Source organism: Triticum urartu, chromosome 7A (genome assembly GCF_056163025.1).
Source record: "Triticum urartu cultivar PI428250 chromosome 7A, HENAU_Tu73, whole genome shotgun sequence".
Taxonomy (NCBI): domain Eukaryota; kingdom Viridiplantae; phylum Streptophyta; class Magnoliopsida; order Poales; family Poaceae; genus Triticum; species Triticum urartu.
Window position 1 is genome coordinate 664,005,260 of NC_141879.1, and position 20,579 is coordinate 664,025,838.

The 20,579-nt window shown below is 44.5% G+C and overlaps 1 pseudogene; it reads right to left on the bottom strand.

Annotated features, from left to right (window-relative positions):
- Window positions 1-4,926: 4,926 nt before the first annotated feature.
- LOC125526569 (uncharacterized) lies at window positions 4,927-5,856 on the bottom strand (annotated as a pseudogene).
- Window positions 5,857-20,579: the final 14,723 nt, after the last annotated feature.

A 20,579-nucleotide genomic window follows, 5' to 3' on the forward strand; every position in this document is an offset into this window, starting at 1 on the left:
TTCTCTATGATGTAAATAATACTAAAGAGTGATAGTACAAGCAAGGATTTGGATCCCAAGTGCATGTTTTTTCTCGCGGGGCACCGAAATTCTCGGTTACCGCGGTATCCATGAAATACTGAAAAAATTTCGGACGAAATTTGAATTTGAATTTTGAATTCAGTTTTCTTTCCTCTACTATACATTAGGCCCGGACTCCACTTTATTAGGAACCACCTTGTGGCGCATTGGTTAGGTGTTGTGGGTGTTTCTCTTGCCTTGAGGTTGTCGGATCGAATCACTCTGTTCAAATTTATTTTCACATGCATCTTCCTTTTTTCCTAAAAATTGTGCAAACAATGTGCACCTGATAGACTCGAACGCGAGACCACAGGGCGCACAGTTAGGACGGCCACGGTTACTAGTACGCCACCGCTACGTAGCTGTTCTTTTTGAGTTCCTAGACTATCTAACTTTAACAGTCGGAGTTTAAATTCAAAAATTTCGAAAAATTTCAAACTTTTTCGTTCGGTATCCGAATATTCCGCCCGGTACCCAAAACCATGAGTACAAGTATAATTGGGTATAAAGCATAGAGTATTCCTATTGTTCTCATTGTTAGGTATGAACTTTTCAATTTGCTTCCTTAGGCACTTGATCACTTACTTTTGACAAAATGGCTTGGCCTATTAGAACAAAAGTAACCACTATAAGCAATAATTGTCATTACAACAACTGAGAGCTTACCTAAGTGTAGCCATAAGGATTTATGAGAAAAGGCCGATGCAACATGCAACATTGGTGTTGTACCACTACCACTAGCCATCTGAAAGCATATAAATGAACTTTATTTAAAGACTTGACATAGTTACAATGCCATGTGTTTGGTTAAATAAAAGAAAAGAAAAGCTTGCTCAGACAGGTTGAAACTAAAGGATAAGTAAATATACAACTTGAGATTTTCCCTAGCTTTCGACATGTGAAAAAAACTGCGATGCACACTTCATGTCTCAGGCATTAACTTGATCACCCAATAGGAACCCAAACATGCTCAAATGAGTAGGACGTACGTATGCAACATGAACTAAACTATAGTGGCATGAAGAAAGATGGGAGAGGGAGAGGAGAGGGTGGCGTTGATTTTCTTGCCGAGTCTGGCATTGCTTCATGTGCGACAAAGGCGACACCCCAATGGAGAAACCCAACAACCATTGATCAATATCAACCCACTTGAAAACCCAAAAGCAACCCGAGGAAGACACACATAAGTACATCTATACACAAGCAGGCTATAAACACAAGGCGAAGAGGAATCAAACAAAACCTAGCCATGATTCTCCATGGGAGAGGGGAATTAGGAAGTAGCTTGCTTCTACTCAATGAGCAGGGGAGGGCCACCACCTTGCGGACAACAGGTACCCACTTCTTGAGAAGCAAATACCCTTATTTTCATACAACCAAATGTTGATACCTTATCAATCATCACCAACACATAAAATTTACAAATCCATAGATCAATTATTGCCAACACACAAATCCATAGATCAATGATCAATAACACACAAATCCATAGATCAATTATCACCAACACACAAGAATATAAAAGCAGGGTCTGAGTGAGTATCGGTTCAGGTCGTAAAGGAGGAGAAATCTAGGTTAGAGCGATGGAAGAATTGCGAGGCTGATAAGGAAAGAGAGACTCAACTCAGGTTCAAGGAAGAACACCACACTTTTTTGCATGGAGGAGTTGCACCGATGAGTGGTCATTGGGGAGTAGCACAGTTATACCTTGCCGCAAGGAGCAGCAGCATCGAGCCTTGTCATGAAGTGGAGAAGCCTAGGGAAGAAGCAGGTCTCACGAGGGGGGATTTCTCCGATGACCAACGTTAGAGGAGCCGGCATGAGGCGCCGAGAACGGTAACCGTGGGAACCCTAGCTGCCACTTTGGGGACGAAAAGTCGAGAATATGGAGGAGGATGTGTGTGAGAATAAGAAAGGATACATTCCTCTCTCTCTCTCTCTCTCTCTCTCGCCAATGTCGGAAGGCTGTACGACTCATGGGCCAACCATGATAGATATCAAGCGTTCATTCCTTTCCCTACCTCACCCAATTGGCTAGACACTGTCACAGTCCGATGTGGTTAGCGCGAGAGGGCGCACAACAGGTCCCTCTTATTGGGTGTAAGGGCATCTCCAGCGCTGACTCCCAAATTGGACACTGTATCCGTCCATGGACAAGTGAGGACCAGCTCGGAGACACTGATATAGGAGACAACCATCCAAAGCTATCAACAAATGACCAAAGACATTTGGAACAAAATTAATGGAAATAAGAAATGATGCAAATTTAAACAAACCAGACAATTTTCATTCAAACTGGTAAATTTTACATAAAAGCAAACGGTATTTTGTTCAGTGAACTAAAACCTAAAAAACAACTAAACTACCGAATACTCGTACGCCGTGCCGGACTGGCCGGTGGCACCTCTATCACTATCGTCACAATCGGAGTCGAACTCGTTGTCGTTGGGCTTTGGGCGACGGTAGTGCGTGGCGTCGCGCCAGTGCTTCCTGGCGCTGACTGGCACTCCCGGATGATATTCTCCCATTGATCCTGCGCCACACACAGTGCGTCCGTGGCTACCACAGACGTGGGCAGGAGGAGAGAGGTGGCGCCAGTGCCTGGAGGCGGCTGCGGCAGTGGTCTCGCGGAGAGACCACTCCTGACCATAGTCGTCCATCTCGTTGAGGTGGCGGAGATGGCGCTTGCTCATCTCCGTCGTGGTCTTCGACCGGCCGAAGGCCCAGACCATTGCGTGCTCAAGGTCTGCGACGATTTGTGGCAACGGGACGTCAGAGTCCACGGACTCCGTCCGGCGAGTAGTGTTGCACCTCTCCTAGCGCCGCCTCTCTCCCTGTCGGCATACTCTTGCACCTCTCCTAGTTGCCACTGCTACTGTCTCCGCGACCACCATGAAGTTAGTGCAGTATGCGACCGCGCGCATTCACGGCGATCGCGTGGGGCAAGCTGCCATTGGCACGGTGGGCAGGCGGCAAGAGCCGCTCCTCCTTGACACGCCTGGGAGACAGCGGCAACCGCTCCTGCTTGCCGTGGTGGGGAGGAGGCGGCCACAGCCGCTCCTCCTTGACCTCTCGACTTCTGATTTGGACACCGCGGTTGTATGAGGAAGAGCAGGGAGGGAAAGGAGGCTCCGTTTTGACAGCATGGAGAAGTGTGCCTGGTGGCGTTGTCGGACCGGTGTTGTGGAGGAGCGAGCGATGGAGCATCAGCTCTATTTACTCCTCGTACCCGCCATCCGTCACTGCATACACCGTGTCCTGCGAGATGACAGGCGTTTGCAGAGGTGGCTGGTCCTCCTCGTCGGAGGAGGAGATGGCAATCTCCTCCTTCGCGGACGAGCCGACCGCTGAGGAGCAAGAGGGCCACGAAGTGCAAGTGCACCGCGCCACGATCTGGAGCCAGGGCCTCCTGCCAGCACTGAGGCCCATGACCCATCGCCGGTGAAGAGGGGAGTGGCGGAGGTGCGTGGAGATGTGAAATATGGAGTGTAATGTGGACGGGCGTGGGCGTCGTGCTTAAATAGCCGTGTCCAAGCCAAGCAAACGGAAGCTCGGCCCGCTTCAATGTGGCATAGCAGCCGGAGTTGGTTTATCGGGGCGACGCGTCCGCATTGAAGCTAAGTCGCCCGAGAGGTCGCGTGGATCAGGGTCCGTCGGGTCAAATCCCGCGGCATCAATGCCGACTATTGCGGTTTTAGGCCGGCATGAATGCGGCGCCGGAAGCAGTGCATCAGTTGGAGAGAAAGCGCGGAGGAGGCGGGAGAGGGTTTTGGGTGGGGTAAGATTGTCGGAGGCGTGTACGGCAGCGGTCCGGACGCCCGTAAAGTCCCCTGGTTTGCTTCCGGTTTGTGGAAAAAGGACATCTGAACCTGTCCGCGGACCGATATGGGATTGCGTTGGATGGCAAAACACATGCGGACCGTGCGGTCCAGACGGATGCGGACGATTTAAGGATCCATATTAGAGATGCACTCGCGGTACCATATGGTGGGCTTTTTTTGTCTTCTCTAAATATCCACGAGAGAATATCATACGGAAACCAACGTTCGGTGGAAACCGGTGAAAACCACGAGACAAAGATGTTTTGATGTTTTGAAAAAATCTGAAAAAAAGGATGTTAAGAGGATGATGTTTTATTGCCATGCAAAATTTCAAGTTGAAATACATTACGAGATGTGAGATATGAAAAAAACAAAATCAATGTTGAATAGTGCCAAACAGTAACGTCACTATTCAGGGCTGAATTTATCTTTTTCATAGCTCACATCTCGTAATGTATTTCAACTTGAAACTCTGCATGGCAATACAACATCACCCTCTTAACATCAATATTTTTTTCAGTTTTTTTGAAACTTTACAATATGGTTTCCACGAAGTTTTCATTGAGTATTTGTTTCTGTATGATATTCTCCCGCCACAACAGAGATAAATGTATTTTTAGTGCATAGGATCCAGTGTCCACGGTAGTCAAGCCACTCGTTTGCTACACAGGTAATTCACCTTCAATAATTCAATTCGCAGAGGAAAAATATGTTCCAGTGATGTCATTTTTTTTGTTCACAATGATCGTGTTTTGGGCGCTGCTGTTAAACAATATGTTTGAAGTTCATTCCATTCACAGTTCTATTGTATTCGTTCTGTTTTTTTCTCAGCAAATAATAACCATGAGTACAACAGGTAAAGATATGGCAACACCAGTTGTGTATTGAAAGGAAATTACTCTAAAATAAGTGGCAATATATAGTACCACCAGATCATACAATAACATTACACGATGGCAACAAAACAGAACAGTACTAATTAGGACAACTGCCGACAGCTTAACAACGATATGTAGCTGGTACAAGTAAAACTTAATTTGGGACAATAATATTAGCTATTGCCACTGATTATTTCTCATCACTGCAACCACTGGCGGAGCTAGGAAGAAAGTCTAGGGGGGGCAAATGGTAAAACTGGCAGACCTGAGGGGGCCAAATACTAAATTTATATTCATCTAAACCATCTAAAAAAAATTCCTTCACACTTTTTGCTTAGGCTGGGGGGCCACAGCACCCCCAGGAGCACACATAGCTCCGCCACTGACTGCAACACTCATACTTCCATGGCGACAATTCAAGGTACACACTTGAGTATGTTAGCCAGGATTGAATCATTGTAGCATGCACCGCTCTGGCAGTTGGTACCACAATAATCCTTGCCAAGCCCACAAGATCCATACTGGCTGCAACAATAGTTGTTGGTGCATCGTGCACCATTAGCCTGGTTGCCACACGGCTTGTCCGTGCTACAAGCACCGTTTTGGCAGCCAGCCCCGCAGAACTCCGGTCCTAAGCCACAGTAACCATATTTGCTGCAGCAAAGGTTATTGGGGCATTGTTTACCATTGGCCAGGTGGCCACACTTGAGGTCAGCCCAGCAAGGACCGCTCTGGCAGCCGCGGCTGCCACTGCAATATTCACTGCCATAGCCACAACGACCACCCTAGCTACAACAATGGTTGTTAGCGCACAATGCACCACCGGCCTGTGTGCCGCAGATCTTGTTGTTGTAGCAGGCGCCGCTTTGGCAGCCGGCGGCAGCGCTGCAGTAGTTGAAGCCCAGGCCGCAGTACCCATCCTTGCTGCAGCAGAGGTTGTTGGGGCACTCCATGCCGTCGGCCTGCTTGCCGCAGCGCTTCTCACAGTACTGCAGCTGGGCGTGGGTGGTCACCACCGCAAAGGCAAGTGCAAGGGCGCACAACAAGAGGCCCTTCATCGCTAAGTTTCTTCTTGGATGTGTGCTTTACTGGATGTGCTCCCCAGGTGTTGATAAAAATGCCAAATGCAAGGTTCCATTTATATAAGAAGTCCAAGTCGTTCGGTGATACCTCGCCATGTGCCTGGGAAGATCTATGCATGTGTTACCAACGGAAATATGATCTGATAATTAAGGCGCGCATGTGAAGTGACCTGCTTAAAAAGATCATATATGATACGATCTGTTTTCGGGAGCTGGGATGAGATCTTATCTTTCCCAGCAAACGATGCTTTGACCTCATAAGCTCTAAAATTGAAAACTTACAAAGTACTCCCTCCTTTCCGGTTTATAAGACTCAAATCTCAAATCTCATCAACCAAGGCATTTTGTGAGTGGAGGCATATATCTCGTACGTTATAAAACTACCCCAATTAAACTAATGCATTAATTTAGATTAATTGCAGTGCATGCATGCTTGGCCACTAGATGAGTAGGAATATTACATGCATTGGTGTGTTCCTCTTTAATTCTTGCATGCAAAGATTTAATGCACATTGAAAACTAAAAATGAGATGGAGATGAGCCCTCTAAATTGGAAAAATAAAAAAGTTGAAATAAGCCTCATATACCGAAAAGAAGGGAGTACATTTTCATTAAGATTATATTTGCATTAGTTTATCAGCATCTGATACTCACTGTGTCGATGAGGCAGGTTACTGCAGCAATGAACCGAGAAACGGGTCACCAAATCTCTCTACATGCTCGTTTCATTCTCCATATAAATTAAAGATTGATTCATGCAATTTATGAAGGTTGTGTCTTATGTGCAGTCCAATTTATTTCAACCGAGGAAAGCAGTACTATCTCAAGAAAGTATTTCACTTTGCCTGCTTGTGAATCCCAATGTCTATTTGAATTGTAAAAACTTTAAAGGCTTTGAGAATTTCTAATTGCGCTTAACTATATAGTTTCTTAAAATCCAGCAACAGTACAACATCGACCCGCGAAAAAACCAAGGCCGCATGCCTCGCGACAGTATCTCCACCAGACAACCATTATTAGTATGATAAAAGATAAAAAGAAAAAGAAAAATATACACAATTCCTAAGCTAAGCCTTCAAGAAGAAATAGTCGCACATACACTGATGATGATGAGTCCAACCCAAGGCCGATCTCGGGATTTTCATCCCCAAAGTCAAGTTTCAATCCACCATCTTCAAGGGAGGACACAAGCACGAGATGACAATAGTCTTATCAAAGATCTAGTGTTTCCACCATAGTGCGCATGCTCATTGTTGAAGCCACCTCTACCATCGACACTTGTCCGGCTACTAACACCTTGCTAGGCAGATACCGCACAAAGAGATGCCGAAAGACAAAGACATCCCACACCGTCTTGCCTCCGGCCAGTGTTGCACCACCCTCAGTCCAGCAGCAACATGCAAAACATGACATCTCCATCAGAGCCACCATGCAGCACATGTCGATAGCAGGCATGACTTGACGTTTCTGCATGAGATGTCATGTGTATCACCCGCTGGCGACAAGCATGTCTGGACTCCTTCGAAATATATGCATGTGTCACCCACCGAGCCGCACTAAACTCAAGACCTAGTCTCTGCATCATCTACACAAATATGGAGGCTGCCACCACCGAAGATCCAGGGTCGCCGCCGCAAGAACCAAACTCATGTGCCATCAACGCATGACATTGCAGCGAGCAGATCTCGCACTGGAGCCAACGGCATCCATCCCAGGCTGTCGTGCGACTGCTAGGCGAATGGTGCCAGCAAGGCCACCGGCCAGCACATCCATGTTGGTGCCGCCTATCGCACGTCTCCCGTGCCACGTGTACCGTAGATCCGTGCTGGAGCGACACCCAAGCACCACGTACACATGCGCCCCAGATCTACCGGCCTCCACATCGCCGCAGCCTTGCACGCGCCAGGCCGCGCCTCGCCGTGATGCCCATCCACCTCTCCTCGGCCGAGCGCCCCGCAGCAGCCCAAGCCTCATTAGAGGGGAAACGAGGTGCCCTACCGTCGCCAATGCCACGTGGGCTTTACCCGGCGTCGCCTGCCAACGATGGCGAGGGGAGGGAGGGTAGTTTCCCCCGGCGGTTAGGGTTCCGTCTGGCTCGCCCATGGGGAGGATGACACGGATGCCCGTGCGTTGCAACGGGAGAGCAAACTGATATGTACTTAAATTTAAGGAATATTGGATGTGCAAGCACAACATATCAACTCATTAAGTAGTTTTAACTGACATTGTCAATTGCCCTAAGGGCACTCCTGACTATATTTGAACTTATAATCATATGTATTAACCCTAAATCTAGGTTGTGAATGTGCAGTCGATGGACATACAACACGGCCAATTTAAACATTGTCGGATTGCAATTTTATATTAAGTTATATCATAATCCCATAGTCTCATAATATACTGTCTATCTCATGTTCATCGACAATCCCACGTAGAAAGCATCTAGAATATTGGGACTTAATTTCTTCTTTTTGAGAAACATGAGTTAAATCCTTCCTGCTCATTTGTAACTAAACAATTATGTGTTCGTTTCTCCAGGGATAACTGGGACCCACTCCTCACCCTCCATCAATTCATGAAGCAGTTTACTGATTTTTCATACAACTTGCAAACATATATAAACTCATGAGATTTAGTGTAAGAAAATGAGAAGCTAGTATTTAATTTGGTAAGTAAACAAACCCTCTCACCTGGATTTAAAGCGCTCGAGGGCCAAAACTTTACGGCCAAGAGACAACCTCGCGTGAAGATTAAATGCATCTAATTGTAGCCAGTGACCGCGTGAAGAAGCAATTTTCACGTAAATATTACATTTTGGCTGCCACATGGGATAATTGGGCATACATTGGTTGGTGCTCTATAACGATCAGCTGGAGAGAATAAATCAAGCATTTTTATCGACTGACCCAAAAATAATGGACGCACTTATTGCACCTGGCTTAATAATGATTGATGAAGGGTAATAGAGAGAAGTACGAGCTAGCCCAATTTAATCACTCAAGGTTTCTTTTTCTTTTCTCAACAAATGTTCAGAATTTTAAAAAATGTTTACATTTTTCAAAATTAGTTTATTATTTTTTTCAAATATTAATTTTGTTTTCAATTTTTTCCAGAAATTAAAAAATAGTTTAGTATTTCAAAATTTGTTCACTTCTTTTCAAAAAATGTTTGAAAACTTAAAAAAGTTTAAATCTTTCGCTGCAAATTTTAGACAAAAAAATCGAAGAACTACAGTGGCTAGGGACATTGTTAACTCACGGGAGGTCATGTGATTGGTCCCACTCACGCACAACTTTTTGCTAGCTGTTTTTATTTTTTGCCACTGTTGTTCTTTTCTTTAAGGGCCACGCTGCCAATTTTGCATTAAAGTTAGCCCGGCGTACTGGCAGGTACTGGTGCAAATAATTGATAGTGATGTTTCTATGTTCTAAATATTCCGAGTTATGGAATAGCTACGTATAAAACCATCAATGTTTTTTTGTTCATTTGGTCTCTTTTTTTCCTGACTGTAATGTATGATAGGGATATACTATTTCCCTGGTTTGCCAAACCTGACGCCTATATAACCCCGTAAGGCCAAACCCGTCAGGGAAATGTGAAAACTCGACAGGAATATATAGTCCATGTTGGCCAACCGACATGCATAGTTTATTTTCCCCGACAAGCTATTCCTGACGGGTGGCCAACAGGAAGTATTTTCCCTGTCGGTACACCCTATTTTCTTGTCGGTTTTGGGCTCACAGAAATATTTCAGTTTCTGGTAGTGATTCATGCCGCTGTAGAGCGCGCTGCTCCGCATTGAAGGCGACTCAGGGCGGATGTGATCTTTCACTGCCTCCACCATTGAAGCGGCTCACCGCCCGAGGGCGCCGCCTGCTGCATGCCCGGGTGAACATGCCTCCTCATGCATTCATACGCCTGCATTAAACCCGCGTGGAAGCCGATAGACCTACTCCGGCCACATGTCCGTTCATGAGCAGGCCAACATTCAACGCAACGCTGACCGAGCTCCTCCTGTCCGCCCTCTATTTAAATGAGGATAGATACTGGAAAAAATCGCATCTCTCCGCCGCTCCCCCATCTCCTCCTTGACCACTCTTCTGATGGCTTCCGAAGAGTAGTTCTCTAGCATACAAGCAGGATGGGTAGCCCGCCGATCTGGCCGGATACGAGCGAGGCAGCTCACTGCTCCACCTCTCACGCCCGACTCGATGGAGCAAGTTGCCACCCCAAGCCGGTGCATGGTTCAACAACTCGGCGCTCGAGGCCCACTCGATGAGGAGTGCCGAGTTGCTCCACGCCGAAACGGCGGGGAGCACGGCAACACGTGCGTCCTCGTTGCCGTTGACGACGCCGCGACTGATGGAAATATGCCCTAGAGGTAATAATAAAATTTTTATTATTATATTTCTTTAATCATGATAAAGGTTTATTATTCATGCTAGAATTGTATTGACCGGAAACTTAAATACATGTGTGAATACGTAAACAAATACCGTATCCCTAGTGTGCCTCTACTAGAGTAGCTCATTGATCAAAGATGGTTAAGGTTTCCTAACCATAGACATGAGTTGTCATTTGATAATGGGGTCACATCATTAGGAGAATGATGTGATGGACAAGACCCGTCCGTTAGCTTAGCATATGATCGTTCAGTTTGTTGCTACTGCTTTCTTAATGTCAAATACATATTCCTTCGACCATAAGATCATGCAACTCCCGGATAACGGAGGAATACCTTGTGTGCTATCAAACGTGACAATGTAACTGGGTGATCATATAGATGCTCTATAGGTATCTCTAAAGGTGTCTGTTGAGTTGGCATGGATCAAGATTGGGATTTGTCACTCTGTATATCGGAGAGGTATCTCTGGGCTCTCTCGATAATACAGCATGACAAGAAGCTTGCAAGCAAAGTGACTAAGGAGTTAGTTATAAGATGATGTATTACGGAACGAGTAAAGAGACTTGCCGGTAATGATACTGAACTAGGTATATATCGACGATTGAATCTCGGGAAAGTAACATACCGACAGACAAAAGGGAATTACGTATGTTGTCATAAAGGTTCAACCGATAAAAAATCTTCATGGAATATGTAGGGGTCAATATGGGCATCCAGGTCCTGCTATTGGTTATTGACCGGAGAGGTGTCTCGGTCATGACTACATAATTCCCAAACCTGCATGGTCGCACGCTTAACGTTCGTCGACGCCAAGTAGTATTGGGATATTTGATGAGTGGTAACCAAACATTGTTCGGAGTCTCGGATGAGATCCCGGACATAACAAGGAGTCTCAGAATGGTTGAGAGGTAAAGATTTATATATGGGAAGTCATATGTTGGGTTCTGAAAAAAGGTGCAGTTTTTTCGGTGTTGTACCAGAAAGCTTCCAGAAGGTTCCAGAGGATTCCGGAGGGGGCCAGAAGTCCACAAGTGGGTCCACCACGACCCAAGGGCTAGCATGGGATGTGGGGAGGTGCCCTGGCCTTATTGGGCTAGGCGCACAAAATCCTCAAAAGCCCATGTGGCTAGGGAAGGCAAAAAGGAAGGAGCACTAGTAGGAATAGGATTGGACTTGGAGTCCAAGTCCTCTCCCCCTTAGTTGTGCCCTTGGACTTGGAGGGGTTGTTTCCCATGCCCCTCCACCTATATATAGAGGCGAGGTGGCGCCCCAAGAGTACACACAAAGCCCTTGGCACCCCTCTCTCTCTCTCGTTACTCCGTAGTTGCACCGTCTCGTCCCGCGACACTTAGCGAAGCGCTGTCGGTGCTCCACCACCACTATCACCACCATGCCAACGTGCTGGTTGTGATCCCATCTACTTATCCTCTCGCGTTTGCTGGAACAAGAATGAGGAGACGTCATCGAGCGTCATGTGTGTTAAACTCGGAGATGCCGTCCGTTCGGCACTAGATCGGTTGGATCGTGATCAGATCACGAAGAGTACGACTACATCAACCGCATTGATAAACGCTTCCTCTTAGCGATCTACAAGGGTATGTAGATGCTCTCCCCCTCTCTTAGCTATGCATCTCCATGGAATGATCTTTTTTTGCGTAGAATTTTTTTGTTTTTTTTGACCAGTGAAAACAGCAGGAGAGCCTCCTACAATTGTTTTTTCCTTTATTACTTTAAGATGTTAACCATTGGTTAACATTACAGATAGGTCTTGATTTACATGGCTTTAATAAGAATTCAGAAGGTGTGAAACTAGCCTATGTAAACTAGGTGTCACAGAGACAAAGAGTTTGCAAATATTTCCAAAAAAGTTAAACTTTGAGGGTTGATCCTATAGCCCAGGATCACAAAATCTTCCTTGAGCTTCCTCAGCCACTCAGCATGCGTGGCTACCTCTCCATCAAAGATCTCTCTATTGTGTTGCTTCCAAATATTCCAGGAGGTTAATATAGTTATCTCTTTGAACAAAGGTCCTCGCCACCTCTCTCTAGCTCTCTCATACTTGTGTTGTATGTCTTGATCATTTTCCCAATCAATGCCCACGACATCCCAACACTTGGCGGCAAAAGAACACTCATAAAATAGATGATCATTTTTTGTTTTACATGTAACATTCGCCAACAGTGGCATCCGAGCCAGGTCTATGTGTAGATGATATGCACGAGTAGAACACAAACGAGTTGTGGGCGGTGATGGTCATACTGCTTACCACCAATGTCTTATTTTGATTCGGCGGTATTGTGGGATGAAGCGGCCCGGACCAACCTTACATGTCCACGCACATGAGACCGGTTCCACCGACTGACATGCAACTTGTTTTGCATAAAGGTGGTTGTCGGGTGTGTGTTTCTCCTACTTTAGTTGAATCAAATTTGACTATGGACGTTCCTTGAAGAAGGTTAAAACAGCAAACTTGATAATCACCATTGTGGTTTGCGTAGGTAAGAACGGTTCTTGCTAGTTGCCCGTAGCAGCCACGTAGAACTTGCAACAACAAAGTAGAGGACGTCTAACTTGTTTTTGCAGGGCATGTTGTGATGTGATATGGTCAAGATATGATGTGATATATGTTGATGTATGAGATGATCATGTTTTGTAATAAGTTCACGACTTGCATGTCGATGAGTACAACAACCGGCACAAGCCTTAGGGTTGTCTTTAATTATTGTATGACCTTTGTGTCAATCACTAAGTGCCAGGTAATTGCTTGACTTTATCTCTATGTGTTAGCAATAGTTGGCGAGACGACCCCGACGCTATGATGGAGATCAAGGTGTTGAGCTAGTGACGATGGAGATCGTTGCTACCTTTTGAGCACTGCGTTGGATTTCCCCGAAGAGGAGAGGATGATGCAGCAAAGTAGCGTAAGTACTTCCCTCAGTTTTGGAGAACCAAGGTATCAATCCAGTAGGAGGCTACGCGCGAGTCCCTCGTACCTACACAAAAACAATAGCTCAACGCAACCAACGCGCTTAGGGGTTGTAAATCCCTTCACGGTCACTTACGAAAGTGAGATCTGATAGAGATGATAAATAATATTTTTGGTATTTTTGGTATAGAGATGCAAAGTAAAAAAGTAAACGCAAAGTAAAAGCAAAGCAATAATAAAGTGATGGAGATTGATATGATGAGAAAGAGACCCGGGGGCCATAGGTTTCACTAGTGGCTTCTCTCAAGAGCATAAGTATTCTACGGTGGGTGAACAAATTACTGTTGAGCAATTGACAGAATTGAGCATAGTTATGAGAATATCTAGGTATGATCATGTATATAGGCATCACGTCTGAGACAAGTAGACCGACTCCTGCCTGCATCTACTACTATTACTCCACTCATCGACCGCTATCCAGCATGCATCTAGAGTATTAAGTTAAAAACAGAGTAACGCCTTAAGCAAGATGACATGATGTAGAGAGATAGTTTCATGCAATATGATAAAAACCCCATCTTGTTATCCTCGATGACAACAATATAATACGTGCCTTGCTGCCCCTTCTGTCACTGGGAAAGGACACCGCAAGATCGAACCCAAAGCTAAGCACTTCTCCCATGGCAAGAACAACCAATCTAGTAGGCCAAACCAAACTGATAATTCGAAGAGACTTGCAAAGATAACCAATCATACAAAAAAGAATTCAGAGAAGATTGAAATATTATTCATAGATAGACTTGATCATAAACCCACAATTCATCGGTCTCAAAAAACACGCCGCAAAAAGAAGATTACATCGAATAGATCTCCACAAGAGAGGGGGAGAATATTGTATTGAGATCCAAAAAGAGAGAAGAAGCCATCTAGCTACTAACTATGGACCGGTAGGTCTAAAGTAAACTACTCACACTTCATCAGAGGGGCTTGGATGATGATGAAGAAGCCCTCGGTGATCGATGCCCCCTCCGGCGGAGCTCCGGAACAGGCCCCAAGATAGGATCTCGTGGATACAGAAAGTTGCGGTGGTGGAATTAGGTTTTTGGCTCTGTCCCCGATCGTTTGGGGGTACGTAGGTATATATAGGAGGAATAAGTACGTCGGTGGAGCTTCGAGGGGCCCACGAGGCAGGGGGCGCGCCCTAGGGGGGGCGCCTCCACCCTCGTGACCGCCTCTTGGCTTTCTTGACGGAGGGTCCAAGTCTCCTGGATCTTATCTGATGAGAAAATCATGTTTCCGAAGGTTTCATTCCATTTGGACTCCATTTGATATTCTGTTTCTCCGAAACATTGAAATAGGCAAAAACAACAATTCTGGGCTGGGCCTCTGGTTAATAGGTTAGTCCCAAAAATAATATAAAAGTGGAAAATAAAGCCCAATATAGTCCAAAACAGTAGATAATATAGCATGGAGCAATCAAAAATTATAGATACGTTGGAGACATATCAATCATGCCGATGCTTTGGAGATGGAGACCAAAAGCACAAGATGATGATGGCCATATCATGTCACATATTTTGATTGCATGTCATGTTTATACTTTATGCATCTTATTTTTCTTAGAACGACGTTTGCATTATAAGATGATCCCTTCACTTGATTTCAAGATAAAAAGGTGTTCTCCCTAAGTATGCACTGTTGCCAAAGTTCGTCGTTTCGAAGCACCTCGTGATGATCTGGTGTGATAGACTCTACGCTCACATACAACGGGTGTAAGATAGTTTTGCACATGCAGAATACTTGGGTTGAACTGGACGAGCCTAGCATGTACATGCATGGTCTTGGAACACTAGAGACCGAAAGGTCAAACGTGAGTCATATAGTAGATATGATCAACATAGAGATATTCACCATTGAAGACTACCCCATCTCATGTAATGATCAGACATGGGTTAGTTAATTTGGATCATGTATCACTTAGAAAACTTGAGGGATGTTGATTTAAGTGGGTGTTCATTAGTAATTTGATTATTTGAACTAAAATTTATCATGAACTTAGTCTTAATAGTTTTTGTGTAACTATGTTGTAGATCAATGGCCCGTGCTATCGTTCCCTTGAATTTTAATGCGTTCCTAGAGAAAGCTAAGTTGAAATATGATGGTAGCAACTATACGGACTGTGTCCGTAACTTGAGGATTATGCTCATTGCTGCATAGAAGAATTATGTCCTTGATGCACTCCTAGGTGACAAACCTGCTGCAGGAGCTACTACAGATGTTATGCATGTCTGGCAGGCTCGATCTGATGACTACTCAATAGTTTAGTGTGCCATGCTTTACGGCCTAGAACCGAGACTTCAAAGACGTTTTGAATGCGAGTGAGCATATGAGATGTTCCAAGAACTGAAGTTATTTTTTCAAACAAATGCCCGGGTTGGGAGATATGAAGTCTCCAACAAGTTCTATAGTTGTAAGCTGGAGGAGAACAGTTCTGTTAGTGAACACATACTCAAAATGTCTGGGTATCATAACCACTTGACTCAGCTGGGAATTGAACTTCCAGTTGAGGGTGTTATTGACAGAGTTCTTCAGTCGCTGCCACCAAGCTACAAAGGCTTCGGGATGAACTATAATATGCAAGCGGTGACAAAAACGATTCCCGAGTTCTTTGCGATGCTGAAACTGGTGGAGGTAGAAATCAAGAAACTAAGTGCTTCTACTGCAAGGAAAATGGTCAGTGGAAGCGGAACTTCAAGAAGAATGGCAATCAAGTTGCCGCTCCCGTGAAAAATCCAAAGCTGGACCCAAGCCTGAAACTGAGTGCTTCTTCTGCAAGGCAAATGGTCAGTGGAAGCGGAATTACCCCAAATACTTGGCAGATAAGAAGGATGGCAAAGTGAAAAAAGGTATATTTGATATACATGTTATTGATGTGTACCTTACTAATGCTCATAGTAGAGCCTGGGTATTTTTTATACTGGTTCCGTTGCTCATATTTGCAACTCGAAACAGGAGCTACTGAGTAAACGAAAATTAGCTAAGGACGAGGTGATGATGCACGTCGAGAACGGTTCCAAGGTTGATGTGATCGTCGTTGGCACGCTACCTCTACATCTACCTTCGGGATTAGTATTAGACCTCAATTATTGTTATTTGGTGCCAACGTTGAGCATGAACATTATATCTAGATCTTGTTTATTGCGAGACGATTATTCATTTAAATCATAGAATAATGGTTGTTCTATTTATATGAGTAATATCTTTTATGGTCATGCACCTTTGATGAATGGTCTATTCTTGTTGGATCTCGATTGAAGTGATACACATATTCATAATATTGATTCCAAAAAGATGCAAAGTTGATAATGATAGTGCAACATACTTGTGGCACTGTTGTTTAAGTCATATTGGTGTAAATCGCATGTAGAAACTCCATGCGGATGGACTTTTGGAATCACTTGATTATGAATCATTTGATACTTTAGAACTGTGCCTCATGGGTAAGATGACTAAAACTCAGTTCTCTGGAACAATGGAGCGAGCTAATGACTAATTGGAAATAATACATACCGGTGTATGCGGAGTGTTGAGGCACGTGATATGTTGACACATCTCCAACGTATCTATTTTTTTGATTGTTCTATGTTGTTATATTATCATTCATGGATGTTTTACAATCATTTTATTGTCATTTTATATCATTTTTTTGGTAATAACCTATTGACATAGTGCCCACTGCCAGTTGCTGTTTTTTGCATGTTTTTTACATCGCAGGAAATCAATACCAAACTGAGTCCAAACGTAGCGAAACTTTTTATGGATTTTTTATGGACCAGAAGACACCCAATGGGCCGGGGAAGCGCCTGGGGGTGCCCCGAGGGGGGCACAACCCACCAGGCGTGCCTGGGCCCCCAGGCGCGCCCAGGTGGGTTGTGCCCATCACGGTGGCCTCCCAAACCGCCTCTTTGCTATATAAATAAATACCCCAATATTCCAGAAACCCTAGGGGAGTCGACGAAAATCAATTCCAGCTACCGCAAGTTCCAGAAACACCAGATCCAATCTGGACACCATCACGGAGGGGTTCATCATGTCCAGTGGTGCCTCTCCGATGATGCGTGAGTAGTTCTTTGTAGACCTCTGGGTTTGTAGTTAGTAGCTAGATGGCTTCCTCTCTCCCTTTTGATTCTTAATACAATGGTCTCTTGGAGATCCATATGATGTAACTCTTTTTGCGGTGTGTTTATCAGATCTATCTTTTTTATCCATGAAATTTATTTGAGTCTCCTTTGATTTCTTATATGCATTATTTCTTATAGCCTCGTATTTCTTCTCCGACATTTGGGTTTTGTTTGGCCAATTTGATCTATTTATCTTGCAATGGGAAGAGGTGCTTTGTGATGGGTTCGATCTTACGGTGCTTGATCCCGGTGATAGAAGGGGAACCGACACGTATGTATCGTTGCCATTAAGGATAACAAGATGGGGTCTATTTCTACATAAATAGATCTTTTCTACATCATGTCATTGTTCCTATTGCATTACTCCATTTGTCGATGAACTTAATACACTAGATGCATGCTAGATAGCGGTCGATGTGTGGAGTAATAGTAGTAGATGCAGGCAGGAGTCAGTCTACTAATCTTAGACGTGATGCCTATATAATGATCATTGCCTGGATATCATCATGATTATTTGAAGTTCTATCAATTGCCCAATAGTAATTCGTTTACCCACCATTTGCTATTTTTCTTGAGAGAAGCCACTAGTAAAACCTACGGCCACAGGTCTCTTCTTTATCATATTTGCCTTCGCGATCTATTTTTATTTCCTTTATTTTCAGATCCATTAAAACAAAAATACAAAATACCTTGCTGCAATTTATTCTTATTTATTTTATCTCACGTTCCCGCGCGACATATCTATCAATTTATTACAACTTTCTCATGTCCATTTGTCAATTTCTGGCGGCGTTACCCGAAAGGAATTGACAACGCCTTTAATACATCGGGTTGCGAGTATTTGTTATTTGTGTGCATGTAACATTCACGTAGTTTTGGTTGGTTCTCCTACTGGTTCTATAACCTTTGGTCTCATCACTGAGGGAAATACCTACCGTTGTTGTGCTGCATCATCCCTTCCTCTTTGGGGAAATACCGACGTAGTTCAAGCAAACATGATACGTCTCCATCGTATCTACTTTTCCAAACTCTTTTGCCCTTGTTTGGACTCTAATTTGCATGATTTGAATGGAACTAACCCGGACTGACGTTGTTTTCAGCAGAATTGCCATGGTCTTATTTTTGTGCTGAAATAAAAGTTCTCGGAATGACCTAAAACTTCACGGTAATTATTTTTGGAATGAATAAAAAATATTGACAAAAGAATCAACTAGAGGGGACTCACACCCTTTCTAGAAGGGATTGGGCGCCCTCCGGTCTTGTCGGTCCCATGAGGCTCCACCGACCTCGACTCTAATTCCATATATTCACGTCCGGGGAGAAAAAAATCATAGAGAAGGATTCATCACGTTTTATGATATGGAGCCACCATTACCCCCTGTTCTTCATCGGGAGGCTAGATCTCGAGTCCATTCGGGGCTCCGGAGAGGAGAAATCGTCACCATCATCATCGCCAACCTTCCTCCATCACCAATTTCATGATGCTCACCGCCATGCATGAGTAATCCCATTGTAGGCTTGCTAGACGGTGATGGGTTGGATGAGATTTACCATGTAATCGAGTTAGTTTTGTTAGGGTTTGATCCCTAGTATCCACTATGTTCTAAGATTGATGTTGCTATGACTTTGCTATGCCTAATGCTTGTCACTAGGGCCCGAGTGTCATGATTTCAGATCTGAACCTATTATGTTTTCATGAATATATTTGTGTTCTTGATCCTATCTTGCAAGTTATAGTCACCTACTACATGTTATGATCCGGCAACCCCGGAGTGACAATAGTCAGGACACTTCCCAGTGATGACCGTAGTTTGAGGAGTTCATGTATTCACTAAGTGCTAATGCTTTGGTCCGGTATTCTATTAAAAGGAGGCCTTAATATCCCTTAGTTACCAATAGGACCCCGCTGCCACAGGAGGGTAGGACAAAAGATGGCATGCACGTTCTTTTCCATAAGCATGTATGACTATATTCGAAATACATGCCTACATTATATTGATGAATTGTGATGGGAACTTGGTGCACTCGGGTACCCGCGCACCCTATATGCGCAAAAAAATTTAGTAATTCAAAAAAAGTTCAAAAAATTCCAAATCTTGTTTGGAATCAAAGATGATCAGGTATTGTACTCGTATAAAAAGTTTGGACAAGAAATGATTCATATTGACTTCAGGGAAAAAAGACAAGTTTATGGCGACAATATAGCGTGTATAGTGCTTGTATATAACGTTTTTTTGCCAAATCTTCGACCCAGGATGCAATAAAAGTCATTCTCCGACGAATCTTTTTGTACGACTACAATAATTGATCATGTTTGATACCAAAAAAGATTTGGAATTTTTTGAACTTTCTTTGAATTACTAATTATTATTTTTGCATATAGGGTGCGTTGGAACCCAGGTTCTCCTTTGTATTTTCCGATGAATTGGAGCTAGTTCTGTGTCACCCTATGTTGGGGATATTACTATCAGTTGAGACCCGCCCAGGAGGGGCCGGGTCAGCTTCAATGGCGGGTTACGCAAGAAGTTTAGTAAACATCCAAGTTTGTAATTTATTAAGTCTTATAGAAGGCCCAAAGGCCTAGGGCCGGTTTGAGGCCCGATATTGTAAACCGCCACATGTAAGGAAATGCTTGTACAGAAAGACATGTAAAGAAAGTCACCGAGCCGGACACGATTATGAGCCGGTCGGGACTCTGTAGGCCACCTGGCGTCAACCCATGTATAGAAGGAGACGACCCGGTGGCGGTATAGGGCAAGAAACAACCAAGTCGATAACCAAGCCGGCGAATTGAGCCTCTTGGAAGTCGAAACCTCAGCAATACCAATCCCAACTAGACGTAGGCTTTTACCTTCATCATAAGGGGCCGAACTAGTATAAAACTCTCTCGTGTCCTTTGTCCCGATTAACCCCTTTAAGCTTCCTAGTGCGATGGCCCTACGACTAAGTCCTTGCTCTAGAACATCTGCCGTGTAAACTCCACGACAATTGGCGCCCACCGTGGGGCCAGTGCACGGTGGATTTGAGTTCTTGAAGGGCAACTTCGAAGGGCTCAAGGGATACGCTGTGGGCCGGATGACCAAGAGTCATCGCGGCAAGATCTACATCGACGACGAAGGCTGGGGCCCCGAGGCCGGCTCAATCGAGTATGGGTACCGGGTCCCCTTCGGCGGAATTCACGTCTTCATCGGCCGGATCGGCGGGTCAGAGCCTGAGCTGGATGTCC